This window comes from Vicia villosa, linkage group LG3 (genome assembly GCF_029867415.1).
Source record: "Vicia villosa cultivar HV-30 ecotype Madison, WI linkage group LG3, Vvil1.0, whole genome shotgun sequence".
In the NCBI taxonomy this organism is placed as follows: domain Eukaryota; kingdom Viridiplantae; phylum Streptophyta; class Magnoliopsida; order Fabales; family Fabaceae; genus Vicia; species Vicia villosa.
In genome coordinates, this window is record NC_081182.1 from 31,697,442 (window position 1) to 31,711,380 (window position 13,939).

The 13,939-nt window shown below is 31.8% G+C and overlaps 1 long non-coding RNA gene across 2 annotated transcripts; it reads left to right on the top strand.

Moving 5' to 3' along the window:
- Positions 1–245: 245 nt before the first annotated feature.
- LOC131655326 (uncharacterized) lies at positions 246–2,407 on the top strand. Of its 2 annotated transcripts, XR_009299728.1 has the most exons (4): positions 246–319; positions 462–691; positions 797–1,271; positions 1,346–2,407. It is a non-coding gene; the product is annotated as an uncharacterized LOC131655326 (long non-coding RNA). The 2 variants fall into 2 exon arrangements; XR_009299729.1 differs by lacking the exon at positions 1,346–2,407 and having other exon boundaries at positions 595–691; positions 797–1,249.
- Positions 2,408–13,939: the final 11,532 nt, after the last annotated feature.

Here is a 13,939-nt window from a genome sequence, read left to right on the forward strand (position 1 = left end):
GGGAACTCAAAAATTGTATTGAAGGAGGGTTTTGGAGGGTTTTGAAGGGCATACATAAATTTTCCAAATATCTTTTAGGTTGTTATACTATTTTGAAAATTAAAAATTTTGTAATAATAATAACTCTTTTATCATTCTAAACAAATTCATTTTTTCACAAAATGTCAAATATTTTCCTACATTTTTTTAAAATTTTGTTTTTGGAAGCCTTCCCCTCCCCTCCCCTCCAAACTCCCAAACATAGCCTTAATGTTTCATCTTCACGCCAATATATCTCCATTTCACCAACTATTTCTACTGTTATCTCAATATTCAAAAGGTAAGAGCTTTTTCTTGGTGATTTCTACTCTTTTATTATTTAAGGTTAGTGTTTGTTTGGAGTTATGATTAGTGTAAGTGTTTAAAGTCTACTGGGTTCCTAAATTTAAGTAGTTTTGTGTATGTGTTTTTCCTTTTTGCAGGTATGGCCAACTTCTAGGGCATGAACGTACGCATGAAGTTTATCCAAAAGGCATGTTTTCATGTAATTTCTTAATCTCGATATATTTTGTTATGGTTTGATTTGTTTTTTTTTGTAACATGTGTCTTAAATAGATCTAAAGGGCATTTGAAGTAGATCTGAAGTAGATCTGAAGGGTATTTGAAGTAAATCTGAAGTAGATCTGAAGTGTATTTGAAGCAGATCTGAAAGGTATTTGAAATAGATTTGAAGCATGGATTATTTGTTTGAAAACTATGTTTGATTATGCTGATTGTCTTTACATGTATTGATCATAATATTTTTTCTTTGTTGCAGCTTATGTTGTATTTTTAATAGCATATGAAGAAAGGGCAGAATCCATGTATAGAGCAAGAATTTGATGATGACAGAAAGTATAGTTATCATTATTTCTGTTGTAGATTATCTTCTCTATGTTACTTATAGTATACTCTTGTTATAGGAAATAATTTTGATAAACTGCAGTAGATGACCCCTTTAAGAAATTCTCATCTTTTCTTTCCAAAATTCCCAGAAGAGTCTTCATATCAGAAAAAAAAAACATGAACTTCAAAACTAAGCAAAAATAAAGGCAAAGATGAGAAGATCCATAAGAAAAAGGGTTTGTTTTTTGTTATGTTGTCATGATGCATTTTGGCTAGTTTTCTTATGGTGGAGTTTTCTCTTATAGTTATTTTCTAAGATGCATACTCTTATTGCCGCTTGAAAGATCTGAAGCTGTAAGAAAATTACATAGATTACATAATGTCACTGAACTGTCACTGAACTACCTGTTAGTATTCTCATAAGGTTTTGTTTTATTAAAGTATAATTTATCATGGTATTAATTTTTTTTTGTTGCTGCAGTTTTTGTGGAAATATTGGAGAAAACTTAATTTTTCTTCTATGAGTGAGGAAACTTTCTTCTAACAGAGATATTGATACACTTGTGTTTGTGAATTTTTGGATTATCTTCTAATAGAGATATTGATACACTTGTGTTTGTGAATTGCTGGATTTTCAGAGGGGTTGTTTTATGACCAGTAACACATATTTGAGGAGTTAAATATAACAAAGATGAAGAAGAGATGATAATTGTGACTGAGATGATAATTGGGACAAGTTCTTTGAATGCAGCATAATATATTTGGACTTTATTGGTTGTATTTATCAAATTATTGGTTGTTTTATCAAATTATAAAATAACTCCATGTTAAATGATTAAATGGGTCCAAATAATTCAGTGTTTTTAAAAATAATAAAATAAACCAATTACTTGATTAAAATTTATATTAAAAAAAGCTAAATTTAATGTCCTTAAATTATTTTATGACCCGAATAATTATATCCTATAATAAATTAAAAAAAGAATTAAGAGGAAGGTTGATGTTCATTTGGGCTTTATCCCAAAACGACCCAATAAAAAAAAATAAAAAATTGAAATTCTGCTATTTTTTTTACCTTGGGCTTGATTTTTAAGCTGGACCAATAAATTAAATATCCGAAAAAAACCGATTTCCATAACTGAACCGACTCAATCCGAACCCGAAAAAACCAAGATCTAAACCGATTGGAAGTTGGGCCTGTAATCTTCACCCGAGGGTTAGACCGGTTTGGTAGTTTGGACCCGAACCCGAACCGGCCCGAACCGATGTCTACCCCTATGGGCAACCATATTCGCTTGGCGCTTAACAAACTTAACCTTAAATTTGGGATAAAATTGTAACAATCTCTGGATAGACAAGATAATTAGACTAATTTCAGAGCTCCCACAATGATTGAAATTAATCGCTTGAATCACCCTGTGAGAGTCACTTTCAAAAATTACATTTTCCAAGTGTTTAGCTATAACTCCTTGAATTGTCTCTTTAAGAACCAAAGCTTTTGCTTCTACAATGGAAAGCAGACCCATGTCCCAATCCACACCTGCAAAAATAAATCTACCAAAGTTATCTCTCACACACCAACCCCTATTGGTTAAGTACCGAGGTTATCGTTGAAACCCGCATCTACATTACACTTCAGCCACCCTGCTTCTGGCAGATTCTAATACGTAAGTACGAGATTGATTGACATTCTCTTTTTGCTTCCACTTTTGAGCTGTAAACCAATCCTCCAATTATAAAACGCTTGCATTCCAAGTTTAGATGCATCCTCTCGCTCATTATTCCAAATAATATTATTTCTATTCTTCCATATCACATGTAACACAACTGCAAATCTCCCAGTAGTCATACTATCCTCATTGCTACAAATTTCAAGAATAATAACTTAAGCATCATTTAAAGAGTGTAAACGAGGTTCAATGGTAGCGGACAAACCTGCTCCCCTCAAGCACTAAAAAGTAACAACACACCCAAAGAAAACATGTCAATTATCTTTGACCACATTCTCACAAAGCTGACATTCTGACGGGCATTGGACATGATGTTGACGGGGCCTATAACGAGTTGGTAAATAATCCCTATATATTCTTTACAAAAGATGTTTGACTCTAGCTGGTGCTTTAGTATTCAAAAGGCTTCCCCAATCCCCTTCCACACTTCTATCTATATGATTCTCTTATATGCTTCTCCATAGTCTATAACCGGAATGTACACTATAGTTACTATTTTTTTCTTCCTTCCAAATCCACCTATCCTCTCCAACTTCATCCACCAACGGGACCTAAACGATGTCCTCAGAAGCTACATGATCAAGAAATTCCTTATCACATGAACATCCCATTGTTTAATATTAGGAACCATCAAATTATTAAGAGTAATCTCATACACACCTTGTCTTTGAGGACCACTCAAGCTTTTAATATTTCAATAAAATAACTTTATCCAACTTCTTATTATTTGTAGATAATAATCTATAAATTTTAAAATGTATTTGTTATTTGGCACAATACATATCATTGATTGGTTTTCATTATAAATCTATTTTACACTAAGAGTGCATATTTTATTTTCTAAGTATCTAATGTATTAAATTTTATATTTATACAATAATTAATTCATACATCTAATATCAAAATTTCTTATAGATTCTTAGAAGAATGTCACTCCCTAGACTCCTCAACATTTTTTTAATGGAAAATAATATATATTAAATAAACAAAATCAAGATGCAACAAAATATTAAAAAAGGACAAGAAGTGTCCATAAACAAGATAAAAATAAGAAACATGTTAAATGCATGGCGCCTCAAAAGGAATGGGAGAACTAGAAGCAAAACCACAACTACTAGAGAACTAACTCACTACTATCAGGCTAGAGCTCAAATCAACCAGATCCACTATTAATAGATTAGATCTCAACAAAAGTGGTATTAAAGATCCACCACCACACTCAGAATCAGGGAAAACACTCGATCTGCTACCTAAAAACCATTTCCAAGCCAAAAATACACTATTACTCTTCACTTCTTTCGCTATTTTTATGACTCCATTAAAGATAACATCATTTTGAGATTTTTAAATAGACCATGTCAAACAATAAGATTATCATCACATCTATACTTTACCCTACCTCTTAAAAAAGGAAAGATTAAAAAAGTACCCTAAGATCCCGATGAATGACTACCTGCTGCAACACCTTAATTTTTACAAATTATCATTTGTGATATTTCTATATGTATATTCATCATATAAATTAATAACCACAATTTTTAGATGATTTTAGGTGTACATGTGCGCCTTTGTTTATCATGATATTTTCACGTAGATTGAATTAAAAATAGATGTATGCATATTATGTTATAATAACACCTAAACCATCAATTGTTTAAATTATTTACTATATAAACAATCATATAATAAGACAAATTATATATATATCTATATATATATATATATATATATATATATATATATATATATATATATATATATATATATATATATATATATATATACGATTTAAAGAATATGGTAAATGTTTATATTAAATTTACTTATCATGGTAAAAAATTTTAAGTGATGGATGTTTTAGTGGAGTATTTTAAATAATAATATTTTAGATATAAACAAAATAAATGTATATTTATGATTAACTATATTTTTAAATAAATACATTAAAAATGAGGTAAGTGAGAATAACGAGCTTAACCAAATTATTAACAAAACAAAAGAAAAAGGGGGAGTTATGAAAATGCAAGCGCTAGAGTAGTAGCGTTATATCAAGAGAGAAAAAGGAAGCAAAGAGAACGTGCTCATATCTTGGAATTGAACGAAATCGATTCGATGTCAAACAGTTGTGCAAAATACTTTCTCCGATTTGTCTCAAATTTTAGTACGAGTTTTCTACCTTAAAGTTAGTTATTAATTTATAATTATTTAGATTTTTAGCCATTTTATTTCCGTTCAAAAATACAGTATTTCTCCATTATTGAACATCACAGTTTTAATCCATTCTTTGTCATCGTAACTTCAATTTGAGTGAAACCAACATTAAAACGACCACAAAAACATTATCAATATTAACCTTAAATGATAAAATAATGGTTGTTCCAACTCGGGCTAAAGATGGTACTTTTATGGAGTAACCTAGGCCAACGAGGGAAGGGACTAGTGCAGTGTAATAGAGAGAAGCACAATCCTTTGTAGAGTATAATGGTATCAAAGAAAGAGGAAAACTCTAGAGTCTAAGAGTAATCCATATCATAATTTGAATTATGATTAAACTTGATTGTCGTGATGCATATTGATTGCTTTTATTAAGGTTACTTTAAGATGAAAATAATTATATCTTAAAATTGTGAATTATGTAGATGTTTTATGTTGATAGTTTGTGATAACTTTTATATGATACAATATAATATTTACTTGATAATTTGCATAATTTTCTCAATTATTTTATACTGCTATATGTTTTCGAAGCTCACCCTTCCGTGTTCGTGTTTGTATGACTTGGTCATGCGTTTGCAAAATCGCAGTAAATATAACTTAATGAGTCTTGAAGTTCAAGTTTGCGAGAAATTCCGCTCTGATAGGTTACATCGAATTGGAAAAATTATTTTAAAAATATTTTTACTATCTGCGTTAAAAGATCATAAATATTAAGTATAGCGATGTAGATTTTTTTTCATTTAATGATTTTTTTTTTAATCATTTGGAATGTGTAAGTGAACTAAGTGATGTCCTTTATCTCAAAAACTTTTTGAAACTCGTAAATTTTATTAGTTTTGAAAACTTTAAATATCTATAAATATCAAATATATTATTTTGAAATTTAGGCTGTCACATTAGTGGTATCAGAGCAGGTCGGTCCAATCGAATTGTGTGTGTTTTAAGTCTATCATTTTTCATGATGTACTATGTTAGTTGTTTGATAAATCGTGTGCATATGTTAATAGGTTATTATAATATTGAGTTAATCTTCTTGTTGTAATGAGTTGTGTTTTTTGTATGTAATTGTTAATTGAGTGAATCTTAGGCTCTATTTGGTAACCAAATTTTGAGCTTATAACTTATAAGCGCATATAACAATAAAAAACATGTTTAGTAATGATCTTTTTATAACGAGTTTATAGCTTATTTTACTGACTTATAACTTATTTTTCAAATGCTATTTCAAATGGCATTATAGCTTATAGCTTATCATTTTTTCTTCTAATTTTATCCTTATTATTTTAACTGAATTCCACTTTTACCCTTTATATTTTATTTTAATAAAAAATAAAAAATAATCAAGTATTATACTAGGCCCAAGCCAATTTAATTAATAATTTAAATAAACTTAATTTATACAGTGTGAGTTAAAGTTAGGTTACTGTGTGAGTTGAAGATTGGTTTCGACAAGGTGGAACATAGCAGGTGGCAATCTCTTGCAGGTTTTTCTTATTCTACTATTCTTAAACTATTGTTATATCACCATGTTAGAGGTAGGTTTCAACATAATTCTTGAATAACAACTCTCTTTATAATTTTCCATGTTAGAATTGATGAATTTAATTAAATATGATAGATACCAATTATAGCATATTGTAATATTATAGAGTAATCAAGAGTAATCAGAACGGTGTGCCTTTTAGGGTTTTAGACACTTCTGTCCGAGAGAGTAATATGAGAGGATTACTACCATCATTTCAGTCTAAAATTTTTATAGTATGTTAATTGTTTAATGGGACAATGCTTAAATAGTTAAACGGTTGAGGGCAGAGACCTCTCATTGAGCTTAACTGAATGGTCTAACCTATCATAGTCCATTCAGCCACAAAACGCAATCAAACAATTCATCAATAATTAATGTTTGATAACAATTTACCATAATATAATTAATTAATAATTAATTATTTCAACCCATATTTGATTAATTAAATAATTAAGACTCAAATAGTCTTTTGGTCCCAGTAAGTTTGCGTGTTTTTGGTTTTCGTCCCTGTATATTTTTTTTCTTGGATAAAGTCCTTAAATATTGAATTTCTTTTGGATTTAGTCCCTAAAACTAAAATCCACAGGAAAATCTGCAGGTTTCATGCAAACTTTTCTTCTGATTTTCCTGCGAATTTTAATTTTAGGGACTAAAATCAAAAAGATTTTAACATTGAGGGATCATTCCCAAGAAAAAAAAAAGATACAGGTACGAAAATAAAAAACACACTAACTTACAGGGACCAACTGACTATTTAAGCCCATAATTAATCTAAAAATCTTCCACTTGGATGACAATAAATAATTATTAATTTTTTTAACATTAGATTGCTAATTATGGTCAAAACACTAACTGGTTAAAAGAGAAGTAAGTTTCAACGCTACAGAAATTATTTTCGATAAGGAAAACAAACCACACATGTTAAAGACTCACAACTTATATAAAGAATGGTGAATTTAGAGTAACATATTTAAATTAAGAGTAATATGTTATTAAAGAATGACCTAAGCATATGAAAATGGTATCGATAAACTCCCACTAATCCAAAATATTATAAGACTTACTCATGTGTTTAATGTCAGAACAAGATTTGTTTCTACACTTGATCTCTAAGTTTTGATAATAACAACACATATATTTTATATGTAAAAAATTTTGTTTCTAATGTTTTCTTGAGTGTGCAAATCAGAAAGCTCTGTATGATTTAGAACTGTTGTCTAAAGAATCATAAAAAATGTTATCGTCAGAAAGACTACTCTCTTTCATTTCTATAGGAATATCAGTGGTTCTATGGAATGCTGAATGTCAATCATAAAGAGGATCTCCAGCATACTTCTCAACAAGCTGCTGCTTTAGAAGTCTCAAGTGTCTCTAGAAGAAACAAGGTCTACAAGAAGTTGTTGCTTCATATGAGAATCAAAGTCTACATCAAATACAAGCTGTCACTTCAAGATCAGATGTCAAAGATATGTTCGTCAGAATAGCTGTTGCTCACTGCTCTAAAGACATAATCAAAGATCATCTGACAAGGATTAATCAAAAATGCAGTTTAGTTGATGACTCTTGTTCAGATATCTAAACATATTCCTCAGATATGTTGTTACAATATTATCGAAAGACATTATTATATTCTGAAAGGACTCTAACACTATTGCTGGTATTTATCGTGTTGTTTCACTCTTAAATCAGTCATCTCTTCAGATACATATTTAATCTAGGAATTTCTGCGTCGTACTTCAAAAAGGTTGTTGTAATTATTTATGAAAGACAAAGTTCTGTTCCTAAATGGTTCTGATGTTCTTATGCTATCCCAATAAAGTAATTTCTGAACTACTCATAAGATACATCATGATAAGAAAAAAAGAAAAGAAAATGATCTCTTCCAAGCTTACTACTTCAGAATCAACATACTTCAGAAAATGCTGCTAGTGCAAATTTCAAAAGCTGAAGAGGTTGTCCATCGCAAATGCTAAAGTTGCAATGCTACATCAATCTGAAGAAGCTGAAGCTCAATCAAAGCAAAGCGTAAGTTGTTGGAACGTTATGAAGCTGAAGCTAAAAAGGACAAGATTATTACAAGATGCAACTCGACAAATATTAAAAAAATCTTTGTAGAATCTTGTAAAAAGCAAGGAGTTGTTGCTCATATTTTAATCAACACTTTTGTGTTGTATTTGTACTTAAGCATTTGTGTAATATGCTTTTTAGAAGCATTCTTGTAAACACAAACTGTTCATCAATTTTTATTGATTATTCCTTGAGTGACTAGTCTTAGTTTGTATACTCAAGAAGACGGTGACTGGTTGTCATCATGGAAAATATTTAACATAATCAAACATTTCACATTTTTCGACGCTCAACATATCTTCATGCCCGTCATATGGGATGAGAAAGGTTATCTGGTTTCTTGAAGCAAAGATAGTTTCTTTGAGATAGTCAAAGATAATCTTAGGAAAATTGATGCGAATGTCGCATGAGAGAAATAATATAAGCTATTTGTCTTCCTATTTGAGTTCTTTTGTCTCTGTTTCCCTTGGATGAAGTTTTGATAGGAGAAACTGAAACCATACTTTAAAAGTATGTTGAAGGATTATTGAAGATGAGGATTGAGAGTAATGCTTAATTGAGTGCAGAAATCGATGAATGAGATTTTCACCGAACTCGTCGTTGAATAAATAATCATTCAAGGAAGCACCATCACCCTGACATTGAATTGCATAAGCAATTATTGTCATGGCGATCCTTACTGAGTGTCCAAACATAGAGGATCGAATTTCATTTCCTTCAAATGGAACAAATGCATTCATCCAAAATTCTTTCACTAGGTCAAGAAAGATTGTTCCATTTGGTATGACAAAGTAGTTTTTCCATTAAGTTCTGACTTTCCTTAAGAGGATGTAACCTCTGGCTCTCAGTTTTATGAAGATAATTCTCTGTTCATTTATAAAAAAGAGCAGTTGTTCATAACTTTGGAAAGTTCTTTCTGCCATGATGAGTTTGAAAAGGAGATAGAGAACAAGAGAAATTGAACTGGGGTGAATGAAACGATTATGAATCAAGTGGTATAAATAGAGGGAAAGAAACAAGGTTGGAAATGGAGTGATTTTGTTTCAAAACGAAAATCTGCACAGAGATTCATAATGAAAATAACGACTGAATAAGAAGTCATTAATTCAATTATGATTCACCAGAAACTCATGATGGGAGGAAGAGGCTAGGATCATGAATCAGTTTAAGCATGTCAAACATCATCGTTCCCAATTAGCGTTACTCAATAAGGTTTAATTCAAGGATGATTAAACATTATGTTAAACGAACGGGGACTAAGACATTTACTATATGGAGTGAACTCTACAGTTTCCAAAATATCATACAATAATTATGAGAGATAGATATTATGGATACTTAAATGTAAGAGAGCTTCATTAATAAAATCATCATGCTTAGAATCTAAAGTAGACTTGCGTACCTTAAGATTTTTTTCTTGAAGAATGGTGGTTTCAGGTAAACATCCTTCTGATTTAGCCAATGAGCTCAAGAGAAAGGATCAAAAAATCTTGTATCTTGGTTCCAGTTCTGAATCTGCAGTCCTTTCTTTGGATGACATCTTCTTTGATTCTGACTTCTGAATATAACTGAATAGTGCCAATATATTTGATTGCTTAAATCTATTTTCCTTTTGATTGACTCCAAACCATTTATGCATGATCTTAGGAAAGGAGCATTTCACAATTCTTTACACAAAAGAGTTCCTACTAAGCAATACTGAGAAATTCAACGGTAGACTGAGTTTGATTTTTGAAAACGTCCCATACTCAGAAAGAATTAACTTTTTGCAAACAAGATTCCTTGATTCCTGAGAATTTATTTAACATGAAACACATAATATTCATATATCAATTTCAGTGAAGATTCAATGGTTTAGAACAAAAATCATTTCTTTCCTTGCAACAATTTTTTTTCTCAAACCGGATCTCTCTACACAGTTATGTGTTCGATTAAAAAATCAGTAATAGAGTCGGGCTCTGATACCAATTGAAGGAGAGACAAACACAATAAAGGGGGGTTTGAATTGGGTATTCAAAAACTTTGCCCCTTTAGAAAAATGTTCATTTAAGATAAACATTAGCAAATGCAATAAAGAGAAAGGTGACACATTCAATGATCCAGGTTCCTTTAGAAAAGGTTAATCCTATCCATCCGCCAAGGTGATTTTGCCTTAGAAAAGGACTTAACCCACTCATCATAGACATGATTCCAATTGCACGGGCCAATTGGTGGTGACTAACAACTAGAACATTGATCAATTCTGTTATTGATCTATTAAGAATTCTGACCCAACTGGTCCCCTAAGAGATATAACGATCAACGACTAGTTTAAGAACTCTGACACAACTGGTCCCCTAAAGAATATTTCCCACGATGACAAACTGTCATCGTCTTCTTGAGTATACAAACTAAGACTAGTCACTCAGGGAACAATTAATAGAAATTTATTAATGTTTGTGTTCACATATTTGCTTCTAGAAAGTTGATTACACAAATGTTTAAGTACAAATTCAACACAAAAGTGCTGAGTAAGATATGTGCAACAACTCCTTACTTTTACAAGATTCTACACAGATGTTTATGATAGTTGTTGAGTTGCATGTTGTAGTAATCTTCTTTCTCTTGTTTCTTTTTCCTCTTCAGCTTCAACTTTCATAATGTTGCAACAACTTTCGCTTTTCTTTGATTGAGCTTTGACTTCTTATCATTTTGTAGTAACATTGCAGATTTAGCATTTGCGACGAACAACATCTTTGGCTTTGCCATTTACAAGTAGCAACATCTTTGGCTTTTGTTGTTGTAGCCAACAAGCTCTCTCTTCTGAGTTCTTGTTCTTTCTTTTATAGTTTTTAGAGAAAGAGACATTATGAGGATAGAAGAGTCTTTTTCTAAAAGCCAACGGTTACTTTCCAACGGATATAAGTGCAAATGTGGGGTAGTAGAGCATGCTACTTCCTTAGCCTGTAGCTTTGACATGATGGCATGGAAGACAACTTTTAAATAGTACGAACGTCTTGATAATTACGAGTTTATGATAAGATCGTTGTACTGAATCTTCTTGAGAAATTTTCTTGATCTTATCTTCAAATGATGTACTTCTAATCTGAAGTAGTAAGCTTGGAAGATATCACTTTCTTTTCTTTGTTCTTCTGATGATGTATCAGATGAGTAATTCAGAAACTACTTTGTTATGATAGCATGAGAACATCAGAACCAATAGGAGCAGAACTCTGTCTTTCAAAAATAATAGCAACAACCTTTCAAAAGTACAACACAGAACTTCCTAGATCAAATATGTATCTGAAAAGATAACTAATTTGAGAGTGATAAAACACGAATAATACGATTAATAGTATTAATGTCTTTCAGAATAGAACAATGTCTTCAGATAATAGTTCAACAGCGTATCTGAGGAACACATCTTGATATTTGAAAAAGAGTCATAACAACTAATACGTATTTCTGATATTTGATCTTTATCAACTGATCTTGACTATGTCATCAGAGTGACGAGCAACAACTCTTCTGACGAACATATATTGACATTTAATCTTTGAAGCAACAACTTGTATCTGATGTAGACTTTGTTTTCTGATCTTGAGATACTTGAGACTTCTGAAGCATTAGCTTGATGAGAAGTACACAAGAGATCCTTTTTTTATTAACATTCAGCATTCCATAGAACTACTGATGTTTCTTCAAGAGTGAAGTTGAGTAGTCTTTCTGACGACTGCATATCTGATGATTCTTTAGACAACAGTCCTAAATCATACAGAGCTTCTGATCTGCACGCTCAAGAAAACATCAGAAACAATTTTTTTTACATATAAAATATATGTGTTTTTATCATCAAAACTTAGAGATAGAGTGTGGAACCAAATTTTATTCTAACAAAATCTAATTAGGAAAACCCGCGAAGGTTCCTTTTATCTAATGATTATAAACAAGACCATTTAGGCCATAGGATTGCCTAACCTTGGACTCATTAATGTCAGGGATGATATTAATTGCTGTCAATATGACTTAGGCGATATAGATCTTTCAGAGTTTGAGCCAGATGAGGACACTGAAGGTGAGATGGATTGGTAGTAGTGAGTCTCCCCTATTCCACCACCTGAGCATCATGCCCCATAGTCACCAAGAGCACACTACCATCCCCAGTTCCTTCCCCATATATGCCTTATGCTTCTTCCTTTTGTTTTGCAGGTTGTAAGAATCACCATTGTAGTAGCGTTGACTAGAGCTCAACGTACTACGACATGAGGTTTCCGACTAACATACTAAGTCGCAGTCACACAACGACCATGAGTCAGAACACGATCAAATATTATTTTCCATGCAGGAAAGAAAGGCTAAGCATGACCAGATGATGTTTCAGATGACACATCAGCTGCATAGTATGCATCAGGACATGTTGTCGTATTTACAGGGGCAGGGCATTACAGTTCATCGTGGTAGGCGTGGGAGGCGATGATGACTCTTACCAGGTTTTGTCCCTCATTTCTTGCTCTTCTATCCTTACATTAGGGACAATGTAGGATTTAAATGTAGCGTAGGAGTTTTATCGCTTTCAGTAATTCATTTTTTATTATCGGTTTAGTTTTGTTTATTTTCCTTTCTCTGTTTTACTAGTAATTTAATTTCTAATTTTTGTTGTTAGTGTAGTGTATCGAGTAATATGCATGTGTTGTCGAGTCTTTTATGCATGGGTTTCTTCTTGTTGGTTTCCCCCTAATTTCTTGAACCCACAAAAAACTTTGAAAAGGTTAGGATCCATGGCTAGTTCTGAAAGTATATATGTTCCAAAATAGGTGAGGCTAAGGTTGAGGAGACTTGGTTTTTTTTTTTTTGCAAAACCTATATTATCCCGACACCTCAAGCCTCCCAAATATGGAAATCAATTTGAATATTCGTTGTGTCATAACCTTAAGTTTATGTTTCTTAGTAATCTTTGAGTAGCTTATATATCTAGTCATACACCATCTAGAGTTACACACAAAGTAGGTTGGTCCATGAATATAAGTGAATGATCGGTTGCACAATAAATGAACAAAATGGGAATATTGCATCTACTAAGTTAGGTGACCCTCATCCGGTCATTTATCCCAACGGTGGTTGAACCTTCAAAAATACATCTTTGAGCCAAGAATATGAGAATTTAATAAGATGTCGATCATAATCGCTAATCGGCTTGCCTACCATGTGTGTGAAAGATAAAGGGCCTTAATGTGATTGTCCCAAACAAAAGAGGATGGAAATAAATATGAGAGTTAGATTATTGACACAACGACATGATCCAGATTGATTTATATAGGGGGGAGGTTTGTGACCGCAAGAAACAGGATTGTGTCTTTACAATATCCTTGGTGTGCTGTTAGTACCTATTGAATCAACCATTAGCTGATCTGATTTTTGTATACCGTGTATGAGTAATCATCTATCTAGGTTCCCTAAATCCTTTTTACATCAATTGTCGCATTTTCTCTGTTTTATCATGCTGAATAGCTTGCATGAGGACAAGCAAGTGTTCAAGTGTAGGGGAGTTTGATAACTT